At 45.6% G+C, this 13819-nt stretch overlaps 1 long non-coding RNA gene across 1 annotated transcript; it reads right to left on the reverse strand.

The window, feature by feature from the left end:
- Nucleotides 1-2260: 2260 nt before the first annotated feature.
- On the reverse strand, nt 2261-13815 carry LOC137232768 (uncharacterized). Its single transcript, XR_010947175.1, has 4 exons — nt 13724-13815; nt 12998-13143; nt 6688-6788; nt 2261-4462 (listed from the first exon to the last, which is right to left on the reverse strand). It is a non-coding gene; the product is annotated as an uncharacterized lncRNA (long non-coding RNA).
- Between the last annotated feature and the right edge of the window lie 4 nt (nt 13816-13819).

A 13819-nucleotide genomic window follows, 5' to 3' on the forward strand; every position in this document is an offset into this window, starting at 1 on the left:
CTACAGCACTACACAATCCAGGTGTGCTTCACTCTAAGAAATGTTTTTGTAATCAACATGGCAATTTTTAAATCAATCAGTCAGCAAAATAGGAATATAATTATTCACATACCAAAGGCTTTTAAAAAATTTTTACAAAAGGAACACAAATTTATTTACACAGAATTTCCCTAGTTTATTTTCCTAATTATTAAGACTTTAGTAAATAAATGGGCAAAGGACCTGAATAATCAGTGCACAGTCAAAGAAACACAAATAAACTTTTTAAATGTCCAACCTTAACCATAACCATGTCCAACCTTAACCATAACCATTAAGACTTTAGTAAATAAATGGGCAAAGGACCTGAATAATCAGTTCACAGTCAAAGAAACACAAATAAACTTTTTAAATGTCCAACCTTAACCATAATCAAGTACATGCAAAGATATTTTAAATTTGAAGCTTTTACCCCTTTTATTAGAAAGTGTAAATAAAATGCTAATGTCCTCTACTATCTAATTTATGGTGAAACTGCCGCACTCTAAGTTTTGGCTGGCCTTATAAACTGCCACAGTCTTTGTGGAAAACAGTTTAGCAATGTGTCTCAAGAGTTATTAAGTGTTTTTACTCTTTCACTTAGTAAATCCATTCCTGAGAATCAATCCCTTGAGAAATCTCCTGAGAAAGATCCACAAAGACAAAGCTATCAGCACAAAGATATTCATTATAGGATTATCTATAATTTTTAAAATTAAAACAGAAACAGTCTAGATAATTACAAGGAAATGGTTATGTAATTTAGGGTAAATGAATTGAATGGAACACCACACAGCCCTCAAAAGTGATCATTATGAACACTCTTTAGGGTCTCGGTGTCTATGGTTTAGTGTTCAGGAAAAAAAATATCAAATTTAAAATGTTTGCTCTGCTATAACTTCTTGCTATACGTGAGCAGAGACTAGCAGGGAAACTACTTCCTCCCACAGTCTTCCCTCACTTGATAAAATCCAGCTACGATCTCCCAGTTGCTCAGACCACAAGACTTGAAGGTGAGCTCTATTTTCCAGATAGATCCAGAATTGGACACTTCTTGCCACCTCCACTGCTCCCATCCTGGTCCAAGCCAAAATCATCTCTTGCCTGAATCAACACAGTAGCCTCCAAACCCATCTCCCTGCTTCCACCCTTGCCTTCTTACAGTCCATCTCCTGCCTTAGGGATTCTGTTAAAACATAAGACAAATACATCCTCCACTGGCTCAAAATAGCCAGTGTTATCTCGTCTCCATCCAAGTAAAAGCCAACACTCTGACAGTGGCCCACAAGGCCCTACACAGTCTGGTCTTACTACTGATGCCAACAACTCAGCCTCTGTTCACTGGTGCCAAATCGAATTCAGAGACAGAGTTTTGGGTGAAGTAGAAAAGAATATCTTTATTGGTTTGCCAGGCAAAGGGCAACACAGCATGTTCCTGTCCTTGAAAACTGTGTCTCAACCTGGGAAGATTTGGTGAGGAGTTTTATAAGCAATGGTTCAAGGGTGGGGTTGCTGATAAGATTAGGGTGTGTGCAGGGCCTGCATTCCTTTAATCTGGTCTCAGGTAATTTTTTTTTTTTTGGCCATGCAGCATGTGAGATCTTAGTTCCCCAACCAGGGATCAACCCCACGCCCCCTGCAGTAGAATCCTGGAGTCTAACCACTGGACCACCAGAGAAGTCCCTCAGGTAATCTTTTGATGAGTTTCTCTGGTTCCTTTACTCTGGACTCAGGTGGTCTTCTCTGGTATGAAGAAGGCTGACATCTTCCATTTGTTGTGTTTTAGTTCTATGAAGAGCTCAAACATGTTGTTATGTGTATCCCTTGAGGCAGAACCGGGACCTGCCCCAAGGCTGCACTATTGTTTCTTGGCTCCTCCTCCCTTGTCACTGCATCCCCTTCCTTCCCTGATTAGCAACTGTCTGAATCTGCCCTTTGGAACTCAGGGAAGGTCATGGAGGCTGGAGTCTGTTCTGTACAAACAAGCAATGGGGGACGCAGAAAGTCTTCCGTGCCCAGGAGCCCCACAGGGTCCTGCTCAGTTTCACTGCCCCCTCTCTTTTCTCATCTCCCACCACTTTCCCCTTCATCACTCTCTTTCAGATACGTGCCTCCTTGCTGTTCTTTGATCAGACCACACTTTGTCCCAGCTCAGGGCCTTTGCACTTGCTGTTCCCAGTGCCTGGAATGCTCTTCCTCATGGCTTGCTCCCTTGGCTACTGCTCATCCCCCTACCACCCCAGACCCTGACAACCACCAATCTGCTTTATGTCTCTATGTCTTTGCCTACACTGGGCATTTCATATAAATGGAATCATACAATTTGTGCTCTCTTGTGATTGGCTTCTTTCACTTAGAAATTAAATAATGTTTTCAAGATTTATCCATGTGTATTGGAAAAACCTTGGTTCTTTTCCTCCTGTGTCTTTCCTAACTCTTACACTACTGCCACACTCACAACACTTCTGACACTTCCAGTCACCAAATGTGTGTGGGAGGGCGTTCCCCACCAAGCAATTCTCTGTAAAACCAGCTGGGTGTCCTACAATTTAACTCAATTCTGACACTATATACCTCGAGACAGTGTCAGATCCCACAAGTTAAGGGCTCAGTCCTACAAGATTGCTCCCACCCCACTTCAGATGAGAGTCGCAAGTCCAGGTTGTCACCTGTGCTTCTGACCCATGGGCTTTAAATGTGAAGCTACTATGACCTTCTCCTCAGTTTTGATTAATTTTCTGGAGTGGCTTCACAGAACTCTGGAATATATTTACATGCATCTACTAGTTTATTAAAGGATATGATAAAGGATACAGATGAACAGCCAGATGAGGAGACACACAGGGTAAGGTCTGGAGGGGTCCCGAGCACAGGAGCTTCTGACCCTGTGGATTTGGGGTGCATCATCCTCCCAGTACACAGATGTGTTCACCAACCTGGAAACTCTGTGAACCCCACACTTTCAGGATTCGTATGGAGGCGTCCTCACATAGGCATGATGGATCATTGATTCCACTTCCAACCCTTCTCTCTTCCCGAGAGAATGGGGAGCAGGGCTGAAAATTCCAAGCTCTAATCATGGTGCCAAAATACAAAATTCAACTGGGGAAATTTGAAAATCTAATTGACTCTATTCAATGGTTCATGAATCAGGCAGCATCCCATCTAGGAAATCCCATCTAGGAAATAGAAAGTACAGGTGTGTGTCTCCTCCACAAGAGGAGACACACACCTGTACTGTGAGCCTCTCAGCCCCTGCTGATCTGTCCATCCCACACAGAGCCACTCATAGTGTTTACTGACCAAACAGATGAACTGACTGACACTCTGACTGTACGTCCCCCTCTTCAGTGGCATTTGGAGAGCAATTCTTCACAGCCACTGCCCCTCGAAGTTCCAGGGCTCGCCAAGCTTCTACATTGAAAACTGAACTCATCACTCTCCTCACTAAACTTCCCTCCCTCCTCTGTTCCCCATCTCAGCCAAGGGGTCACCCTCAACCCCTTCACCGTTCAGAAAAGATTCTCTGTGCAGCTACTGTATTCCAGGCCTGTGCTAGGCACAAGGGAGGAAGCGGTGACACAGGGGAGGTGAAGTCCCTGCCCTCTAAGGCTTCAGCGTGGTTCTCAACACTGTCAGCTAGGATCCCCCTACGCCCTTTAATAAATATTTTGAATATCCTCCGCTTTAAATTCATGGATATTATAACCTACTTATACATGTAATGAAAAGACAAAATCAATATAATATAACGAATATAAAAGGGAAATAAAAGGAGCATTAGAATAAAATGTGTTTCAATCTCTAAATGCTTAGGCCTAATACACCAGAGACGTAATAAAGTAGTCACGTGCTTGCACCTACTTAGGACAAAGAAATCTGGATTTAAGGGATGTAAGACGATATTCAGGCAATACTTTATTTTTGCCATTTGAAAGTAAGAGCTTCAAAAGTAGAGTTTTGGGCTTCCCTGGTGGAGCAGTGGTTGAGAGTCCACCTGCCGATGCAGGGGACACGGGTTCGTGCCCCGGTCCTGGAAGATCCCACATGCCGCGGAGCGGCTGGGTCCGTGAGCCACGGCCGCTGAGCTTGCGCGTCCGGAGCCTGTGCTCCGCAACGGGAGAGGCCACAGCAGTGAGAGGCCCGCGTACCGCAAAAAAAAAAAAAAAAAAAGTAGACTTTTATATACCATGAAACACGGCGACCGCGACATCAACAAATGCAGACGGATCCAGGTGTGTCGTATGGGGACTCATCCCATGGTCAAGCAAAATCCTCAAACAATTAGATTTGCCAGCAGGTATCTGGGTGAATTTCTTCTTTCTCTATCGTGAGTCATGTTGCCATTACAGGTGTGATTTTCCAAAATGGTGATAAGTCCTTGCTAAAGCTCTTGAGCAAAGCAAAACTTGGTCTTCCCTTGATTTACACAGTAGTTGCGTTCCTGGAAAAGTCAGCATATGTTAAAACCACGCCAAGAAAAAAAATTGAGTTTATTTGTAAAATTACTAGTTTCCAAGCTTGGTTAATTACAGGGTGTGTTACCTACAGGAGCATTTGGTTGGACTTCTTAAAGTCCTGTGGGACAAGAAACATTCTCCGCTGGGCAGGACTGTCGCTACATTGCAGCAGAGCCAGCATCCCCAGGCCCCTGTCCACCACATGGAAATAGCACCCTCCTGTCACTGCATCCACTGAAATATCCCATACAGTTCAAAGCATTCCTTGGGAAGCATTATCCCTTCCATGAAGAACATTGGTGTAGAGGGTCAATATTCAAACAGTTGATCCCAACCCAGTGTAACATGTGCGGCAATACAGATTCCAGGGTCTGTGGGTGCTCCAAACCTGGGGTATCTCAGGAACTGGGGGTTCAAAGTGGACAGATCACTATAAGCAGACAAGACCTAAGGGAGGCCAGTTTTGCAGACAGAAAGAAGGGAAGGCAAAGGGGTGCCAGGCAGAAGGGACACCATAGGCCAAGGCCTGGAGATGAATGACAATCCATGAGGTATGTGGGAAATGCAAGGGTTAGAGCCCAAAGGGCCAGGTGCTGAGAGGCTAGAGGAAGAGGCAGGGTCCAGACCCTCCCACGCCTATCACAGGAAGCAGCATGGACTCTGTCCTGGGAGGTAATGGGGAACCATCTCACATACAATGCATTTACTCATAAGTGCATTATTTTTTTAAGGGACTCTGCTCAAAAGATTTGTCCCCCTGAGGCCTGTTTTGGGAGTAGTATCTTACTTCTCCAGAAGTAAAGCCTGGAAATGCAAACCAGGGATGCTGATCGAATCAAATTGACCTGATCTATTCCTATTTGCTTACACTGTGGGGCCTGGCTTTGCTCGATCTGCCCGAGTCTATAGGTTAAGTTCAGAGAAGCTACATAAACAGTGACAAGCCTTCCCTGAAAGCAGATCATGACTCCCAGCACAGCCCTTCCCCTAGAGAAATCCAGCCTGTGGGCTGTGCAGTTAATGGCATGGGCTTTTGAAAGCCAATTCCCACAGTCCCCACAGTGGACAGAGGAGCTGAAAGGAACGATCCCCAGGCAAACCTGGTCCCCAGTCTCACCCCACAGAGGGTTCTGAAGATTTTATGATTAATATGACACCTTATAACATCTTAAAAAATGCTTGAGCGAGCAGAAGCTAACATATTGGCAAAACACCTGTTGAATCCCCCATTTTTCTGGATTAATCAAAAAGATGCAGGGAAATGAACTAAATCAGAATCCTCCCTACACAGACTTCCAAATAATCCTCCAAACACAGAAATGAATATTCAATGATTCAGGGCCTGCCTTTGAGGAATGCACACGCAGCTGGGGAGCTGTACAGATAGTTCTAGGAGACAGTTTGTGTTAGGGTGATGGGGCTTGGCGGGGGGTGAGGTGTTCCCAGACAGATTCCTTTGTTCTTTTTGTGTAAATCATGATCCCAGGGCCTCTTTACAGTCACAAAAACCCCCAGGTCACCAGGGCTCTCCAAGAGGTCTTCCAGAACCATCTTTCTGTGTGATTTAGCCCTCCTCCCAGTGACGGTGAAAGCCACCTGACTTCAAAAAGTATGGAATCTAAGGCATTTGAGCATCATTTTTACCCCACAGGCAACACTCTCGCCTCCCTCTCTGATGCTGAAAGCTTGGAAGGGACCATAATGTTTATTTCACAGCTGAAGAAATTGATGCTCGGAGAGGGACGATGACTTGCCCAAGGTCACAGTGAGCAAGCAGGGATTGGAAACCCAAGCCCAGGCTTACCACTTACATGCAAGACCTCACGTAAATATGTTTATGAAAGTCCTCCTCCCCAGGGCAGTGACTAATCAAACCGTCTCTAAGAGGGAGTTGTTCATACACTCACAAAATGAATGTTCTAGGCCCACGTTCAGTGCTGAATCCACTGACCATGTGTGGCTATTAAGCACTTGAAATGTGGCAAGTTCAAACTGAGAAGGGTGTGAAATGCACACCTGGTTCCAAAGGCTTAGACTGAACAAAAGAATATAAAATATCTCCTTAGTAATTTGTTATATTGATTACTTGTTGAAATAACAATGTTTTAGATATATCTGGTTAAATAAAAATATTATTAAAATGAACTTCATCTGTTTCCTCCTTCTTTTTTCACTTTTTTTGGCTACTAGAAAGTTTAACATTACGTACGTGGATCACACTCTATTTCCATTGGACAGAGCTTCTACAGGCATTGAGGATATAGCAGAGCACAGAACAGACAAAAATCATGCCCTCCTGGAGTTTATCCCCTGAGGGAGGAGAGAGACAACAAATGAATAAGTGAAATAAGTGCTATAGAAAAATGAAGCAGGGAAGTGGGGGAGGGGGTAGAGAAGGGAGGAGGGGTTGACATTTAAAATAGGATGATCAAGAAAAGGCTTCCTTTACATTAGCCTTCAGGAAAATGCAAATCAAAACCATGAGGTACCACTTCATCACCCCCCTCTAGGATGTCTGTAATCACAAAGACGTAATAACAAGTGTTGGAGAAGATGTGGGAAATTGGAATCCCGATAACACTGCTGGTGGGAATGTAAAATGGTGCAGCCACTTTGGAAAACAGTCTGGCATTTTCTCAGAAGGTTAAACAGAGTTACCATATGACCCAGCAATTCCCTCCTAGGTATCTACCCAAGAGAAATGAAAACACATGTCCGCACAAAAACTTGTACATGCATGTTCATAGGAGCATTATTCCTAATAGCCAAAAAGTGAAACAGCCCAAATGTTCACTAATTGATGAGTGGATATATAAATTGTAGTGTCTCCATACAATGGAATATTATTCAACCCTAAAAAGGAATGAGGTACAGAAACATGCTACAACATGGATGAATCTTGAAAACATTAAGCTTAGTGAAGGAATTCAATCACAATAGAGCATATGTCTGATTCCATTTAATGGAATTCTAATTCCTTGAAATGTCCATAATAAGCAAATACATGAAGACAGAAAGTAGATTGGTGGGAGGGTTGAGCAAACTGGGGAGAAATGGGGAGTGCCTGCTAATAGGTCTGGGGTTTCTGCTTGGAGTGATGAAAAATGTTCTGTAGCTGATCATGGTGAAGGTTGCACAACTCTGTAAATACGCTAAAACCCACTGAATTGTACACTGAATTGTAATGGATGAATTGCATGGCATATGAATTATATTAATAAAACTGTTATTAAAAAAAAGAAAACAAAGACTTCACTGAGAAGTGATATTTGAGCAGACATTTGAGTGAATTAATTGGCTATTTGCGGGAAGGACATTCCAGGCAGAGGGAACAGCAAGTGCAAAGGCCCTGAGGAAGGAGCAGGCTTTTTCAAGGAACAGGCTAGAGCAGAATGAGAGGGAGAGAAGAAGGAGTTGAGTCAGAGGGATGGGGCAGCAGATCATGTAGGGTCTTCCAGGCCATGGGAAGGACTTTGGCTTCTCTGCTGTATAAGATAAGTCACTGGTGGCTTTAGAGCAAAGAGGGATCAGTGTGGCTGCTGTGTTGAGAATAGCCTTCAGGGGTCATTTGGAGAAACAATGAGAAAGCTGTTATATTGTCTGAACATTTCAGTTGAACTAACATGATGTATATGTGTGTGTTATTGGTTTGAACCCCCTAGAACAGGGAGGGGTTGGCAAATTGCAACCCGGGGGTCAAATCTGGCCCACCATCTATTTTTGGACAGCCTGTGAACTAAGAATTGCTTTTACATTTTTTTAAAATCAGAAGAATAATACTTTGTGAGACATGAAAATCATATGAAATTCAAATTTCAGTGTCCATAAGTAAAGTTTTACTGGAACACTTCCAGGCCCATTTGTGTGTATAGATGCTTTCACAGCAGAGGTGAGTAGATGCAACAGGGACAAGTCCTGAAAAATGATATATTTGAAAACAAAAAATATTTAGTGAGAAAAGTGGTATTGTTTTACAGTCAGCCCTCCTCTGCGGAACCCGTGGATATGGAGGGCCGACTATGGGACGCAGATTTTGGTATGAGGGCAGGTCCTGGAAGCAATCTTCCACAGATCCTGAGAAACCACTGTACATGTTTGTAAATATCTTTAAAGTCTGGCTTGGACTTCCCTGGTGGTGCAGTGGTTAAGAATCCGCCTGCCAATGCAGCGGACATGGGTTTGAGCCCTGCTCCGGGAAGATCCCACATGCCACAGAGCAACTAAGCCTATGCACCACAACTACTGAGCCTGTGCTCTAGAGCCCGTGAGTCACAACTACTGAGCCCATGTGCCACAACTACTAAAGCCCGCGCGCCTAGAGCCTGTGCTCCGCAACAAGAGAAGCTGCCTCAATGAGAAGCCTGCGCACCACAACGAAGAGTAGCCCCCGCTCCCTGCAACTGGAGAGAGCCCGTGCGCAGCAAAAAAGACCCAATGCAGCCAAAAAATAAATTAATTAATTTTTAAAAAAGAAAAGTTACTTATAAGTATTTTAAAAAAAAGTCTGGCTTAGTAGAAGACAGCTGCATTCTCATATCTGATTCTTCCTTCAACCTGTGGCAATACTACACATGTAACTTCTGGAAAACTCCCCTCTGTGCTTGGGAGAAAATGAGAGTGAAAAACGAAAATAATGTCCTAGTATTATTATGAAAATAATAATAGTGCTGATCTCACAGACCCTCTGAAAAGGTCCCAGGGACCACACTTTGAGAGCTGCTCCCGTGGAGGCAGCAGGGACTTTACCCGGAAGCCACACTCCAGAGGCACTTCTGCAAGTGCTTCAATTGTCTTAATGCCATTTCAGCAGAGGGTCTGTTCATTAGCAACCTGATGGCCAAAATAATTGTCCATCAGTCAAACAGGCAGTGTTCCAGATGTGCAATGTGCTGTCCATGTGCCTCTGCTCTTGCACCGCAAGGCATAAGAATCTAGTGAGCTCCAATGGGCTCTAGGTCTTAGGAATCCGTCTGGTCTGGGGTTCAAGCTGCTGAGTGAGGATGCCATCGCCTGACCCTGAATTGAAGCTTGTTCCTCAAATATTGTTGCTTCTGCCTTGGACTTAATCTTTTCAAGAAGGAAGCTTTTTGGAACACCCAGGACATATATCTGGGCCTTCACTGAGCTCACAGAGGAGGTCATATAACTCGAGGACCTGCTTGCTAATCAGTGATGGTCCGTGGCACAGAATTCAGGCTAAAACTGGCTTGCATTGCCTCAGCGCCCCCTGCTAGTAGCAAGGTACGCTCATCTACCACTCATTACTGGAGATTACTGAGATCTACAGCAACACTGAACCCAGTTGCGATGAACTGGCTTAGTCGTGTCATGATGTAATCTACCACAGTAATCCAGGAGAGAGGTGAGGGGGACTTGGACCACAAGATAGTGATAGAGTGCTACAGAGTGGTTGGATTCTAGACATAACAGGCTGTGCCAATGAACCAAGTGTGGAGTGTGAGGAAAAGAGAGGAATCGAGGATGCCTCCAAGGATTTTAAAGGCACTTGAAAGGATGGATGGGGCAGCCTGCAGGAGAAACAGGTTTGTGGGGGAGACTGACCCCTCCCCCCTTCAACAGGACAGTCACCATCAGGTTGGGGTCTCATTCTAGGCCATCCGGGAACTTCCCACATCCAGAGTAGCTTCTGGGGAAGGGTCTAGAACAGGTCAAAAGAGGTGGTTCATGAAGGGAGAAGGTGGGTTCATTCTGTTTGCTCTGTATGAAAGGGCTTGGTCAGAAATTCCCTGGTGGTCCGGTGGTTAGGACTCTGTGCTTCCACTGAAGGGGGTAACAGGTTCAATCCCTGGTCCAGGAACTAAGATCCTGCATGCCGTGCAATGCGGCCACAAAAAAAAAAAAAAAAGAAAAGAAAAAAAAGAAAGGGCTTGGTCACTCAGTCCTCCAGGAGGAAAAACTATTCCAAGTCAGAACATTTGGGGAGCTATACTTGAATCAATGTGTAAACAGGTCCAGAAAATGTATTCTTTTAAAGAATGTTGATTCAATATTTACTAAGACCTTGTCCTAGAGCCTGGGGATAGAACCAATTAAAACGTGGTGCCAGCCCTCCTGAATCTTAGTATTCAAGAGGAAATAATTTCCCTCCTTCAAAAAAGATAGCCCCAGGCTATGTATTCATTCATCCACCAAATATTCATGAAGAATCTACTATATGTAAAGTGCTGGAGATACAGGAAAGTTACAAGACAAGCTGTTCAGCGCTAGAATATAGGCCAGATGTAAAAAAGGAGTTGTGAGGTGTCTTGTGTGTATGCGATGAGGTTGACCAAGGAACACCTCACAGAATATAAACAGCAGCTATACCAGGGGAGCGGCCAAGATAAGTGCTCTCTAAGCAAAGATAAGACTTCAGGAGGAATGAGGTTTAAATTGCCCCTAAGATAGAGAAGACTCGGATGAGCCAAGATAGCTAGCAGGTCCTACTAGGAGGTGGTGTGAAGCTGATATAAAGTTAGAGGTAGGTTAGCAAAAGATTTGAGTGTAGGACAAGAGAGTGACTCACTGGGCACATGGGGCTGCTAGAGGGAAGATTTACTGTAGATATTCCCGCCCAGGCCTTGGGCCCAGAACACCTTATCTCTGCCATCAAGATCCACTTAGATTCTAAGTCCTAGACTAACAACTTGCAGATCAATGACATTTCAACACAAAGAATAGCTAGTCAATGAGGAAGGACCTTGAAAAGAAGGAAAGAAATCAATGTTTTATTATATTTACTGACCCTTTAACTCCTATCAAGTTTACTCCTTGGGCATTTTGTAGTATTTATCCCTCCTGTTTTTATTCCAAATTTTGCAAAGTGCCAGGAATCCCCAAACTACCCCTTGTTGCTACCTTCTGATGTTACATCATTTACAAAGACTGCAACTGCCTAGGAGTTGGCCCCCTTTAAACATCGGTAACCATATGTTCCCCTGCCCCTAGACAGTGTGATCAAGACAGCCAGGACCGGCCTTCCCTGGTGGCGCAGTGGTTGAGAGTCCGCCTGCCGATGCAGGGGACATGTGTTCGTGCCCCGGTCCGGGAAGACCCCACATGCCGCGGAGCGGCTGGGCCCGTGAACTGTGGCCGCTGAGCCTGCGCATCCGGAGCCTGTGCTCCGCAACAGGAGAGGCCACAACAGTGAGAGGCCCGCGTACCACAGAAACAAAAACAAGACAGCCAGGACCCAGATTTAAATCACCAGCTGCATGCCCTTGGGCAAGTCACCTTTTCTGAGATTATTTCTTCATCTGTGAAATGGGATAATAATGCCAAACTCTACAGACTTAAGAGGTGTTCATGGAATAATCATATTCAGTAAATGTAAAGCATCCAACACAATCCTGGGCGCAGAGTAGGTAATCAATGCTTCCTTCTTCTCCCTCTGTCCACTCTCCCCTCAACAAACACATACACTGTCTTTCACACTCAACAGCTGGAAGCAGCAGAAGCACGATTTGGAATCAGAGAAGGAGGTGAGAGTCACGCTTTGCCCCTTCCCAGCTGGATGGCACTGGGCAGGTCACTTTGCCTCTCTGAGCTGGGGGTTTCTCATCTGTAACTTGTATGCCATGCCCTCTTCACAGCATTGTTGTAATAGCTCAAGAGAGAAAGGGCCTCACTTAGGGCAATGGCAATAGCTATCACAAAGGATCTGCTAAGGGAATACTCTAGCCAGGTTGTTGCTTCTATTAATCACCTGTGAGAGGAGGGACTCCCAGAACTGAAAATACAGTCCTCTTTGTACAAGTTCTGGCTTTTCTGCCAGGAACACCTGGCATACAAATGAGTAGCATGTTAGCAACTGTAAAGGAATGTAACAGAGCAGGATATGAGTACACAGAATTCTGGCCAATTCACAGGCAATGGGGAATCTAAGATGTTTGTTAATAGTGATTGTGTGGTTTGGAGAAGGTTTCAGTTTCCCCAACTCTAATAATGGGAGAAAGACGAATTGCAGATGGAATCTTATAAAGGCCTGTCTCTGCTCTAAAATTCCACATTCTCTGAATCTGCCTTCTTTCCCACAGCTGTCCGCTATAAATGTCCAATATAAATGAAGGATGGTGAGGCAGTCTCTGAAGGCTGGTCAGCAATCCCCTGGGCTTCTGAATTGTTTCCTGCCCGTCTGATAGCAATTGATTATGCCTCTGATGACTCTTGCAATATCATCAGGGAGGCTTGTCTGTTTAGCTGATGGCTGCCATTCTCACCAGAGGGTGGCAAAATAATGTCGGAAAACCCCAACCAGGAACATCAGGTATAAAAGGAAAATGTAAAAACACCAGGGATCATCTGCCAAACTTGGACCCCTGCTCCTCTTGGAACCCCCAACCTTCAGCCGAAGCAACGATTCTCAAAGCACGGTCCTGGTTCCAGCAGCATCAGCATCACCTGGGAACCTGTTGGCCCCCCACATGCTTGGCCACCCAGACTTAAACCGGAAGCTCTGGGGGTGGAGCCTATCAAGTGATTCTGATGCACTGCTCTCAGTGGTTAAAGAAACAAATCACCTATTTTAAAGCATAAAGTCTTGGTCTTCTCATCAGAGTCCAGGTGTGAGCTGAGCCAGTGCTGGAGTCCGGCTCAGGTTCTGCTACCTCCCCGCTGTGGAACTCTGGGCAAGTTAGTAAACCGCTCTCAGCCTCAGTTTCTTCACCTGTAAAATGGAGGTAATACCTATAGCATCATTGGTCCTGGGGTGATAAATAACAAATGTGTGAGCTGGACCCTTCAAAGGTAGTTAGCGGTGGCTCCATTTGCTGCAATGGATGGCATCTGTTTAAAAGCCCCGCAAAACTTCCTGGCATTTGTCACAGTAAGTCTCTGGACACAGTAAGTCTTTTAAATCCTCTCAAGTCTCACGTATCCAAGGGCTCAAAGAAAGGCAAGCAAGTCCCGTCCTCCTCCCTGAGGGACCCAGAGGGTCTGAGATACTCTGACCAGGCCGTGGTCAAAGACCAGATCAGCCTCCCCGGGCCTGGCCCGGGAGGGGCCTTAGAGGTCATCTCGATTGACCCCCTGCTTTTCCGCGGAGGAACGGGGCCCAAGGTCGCGCGGTGAGACGCTGGCAGAGCTGGGCCCCAGGCTGGATCCCCGCACTCACAGTTCAGGGCTCTCCCCCTGCTCCTCACTGACGCCCCGCGCCCCAGCTCAAGGGGAGCCAAGATCACCCAGTCGCCCCCATTGCACCCCTCGAATGGATCTGCCCAGGCCCCGCACCCTCAGCCCCGCGCCACCTGGGCTCCCGGCGGCCGGAAGTTCCTGGGTCCATCCAGCCGACGCGGGCGCGGGCGCCAGACGGGCCAGGCAGCGCCTCCCGCGGCCAGGCCGCC

Source organism: Pseudorca crassidens, chromosome 1 (genome assembly GCF_039906515.1).
Source record: "Pseudorca crassidens isolate mPseCra1 chromosome 1, mPseCra1.hap1, whole genome shotgun sequence".
NCBI classification, from domain to species: Eukaryota; Metazoa; Chordata; class Mammalia; order Artiodactyla; family Delphinidae; genus Pseudorca; species Pseudorca crassidens.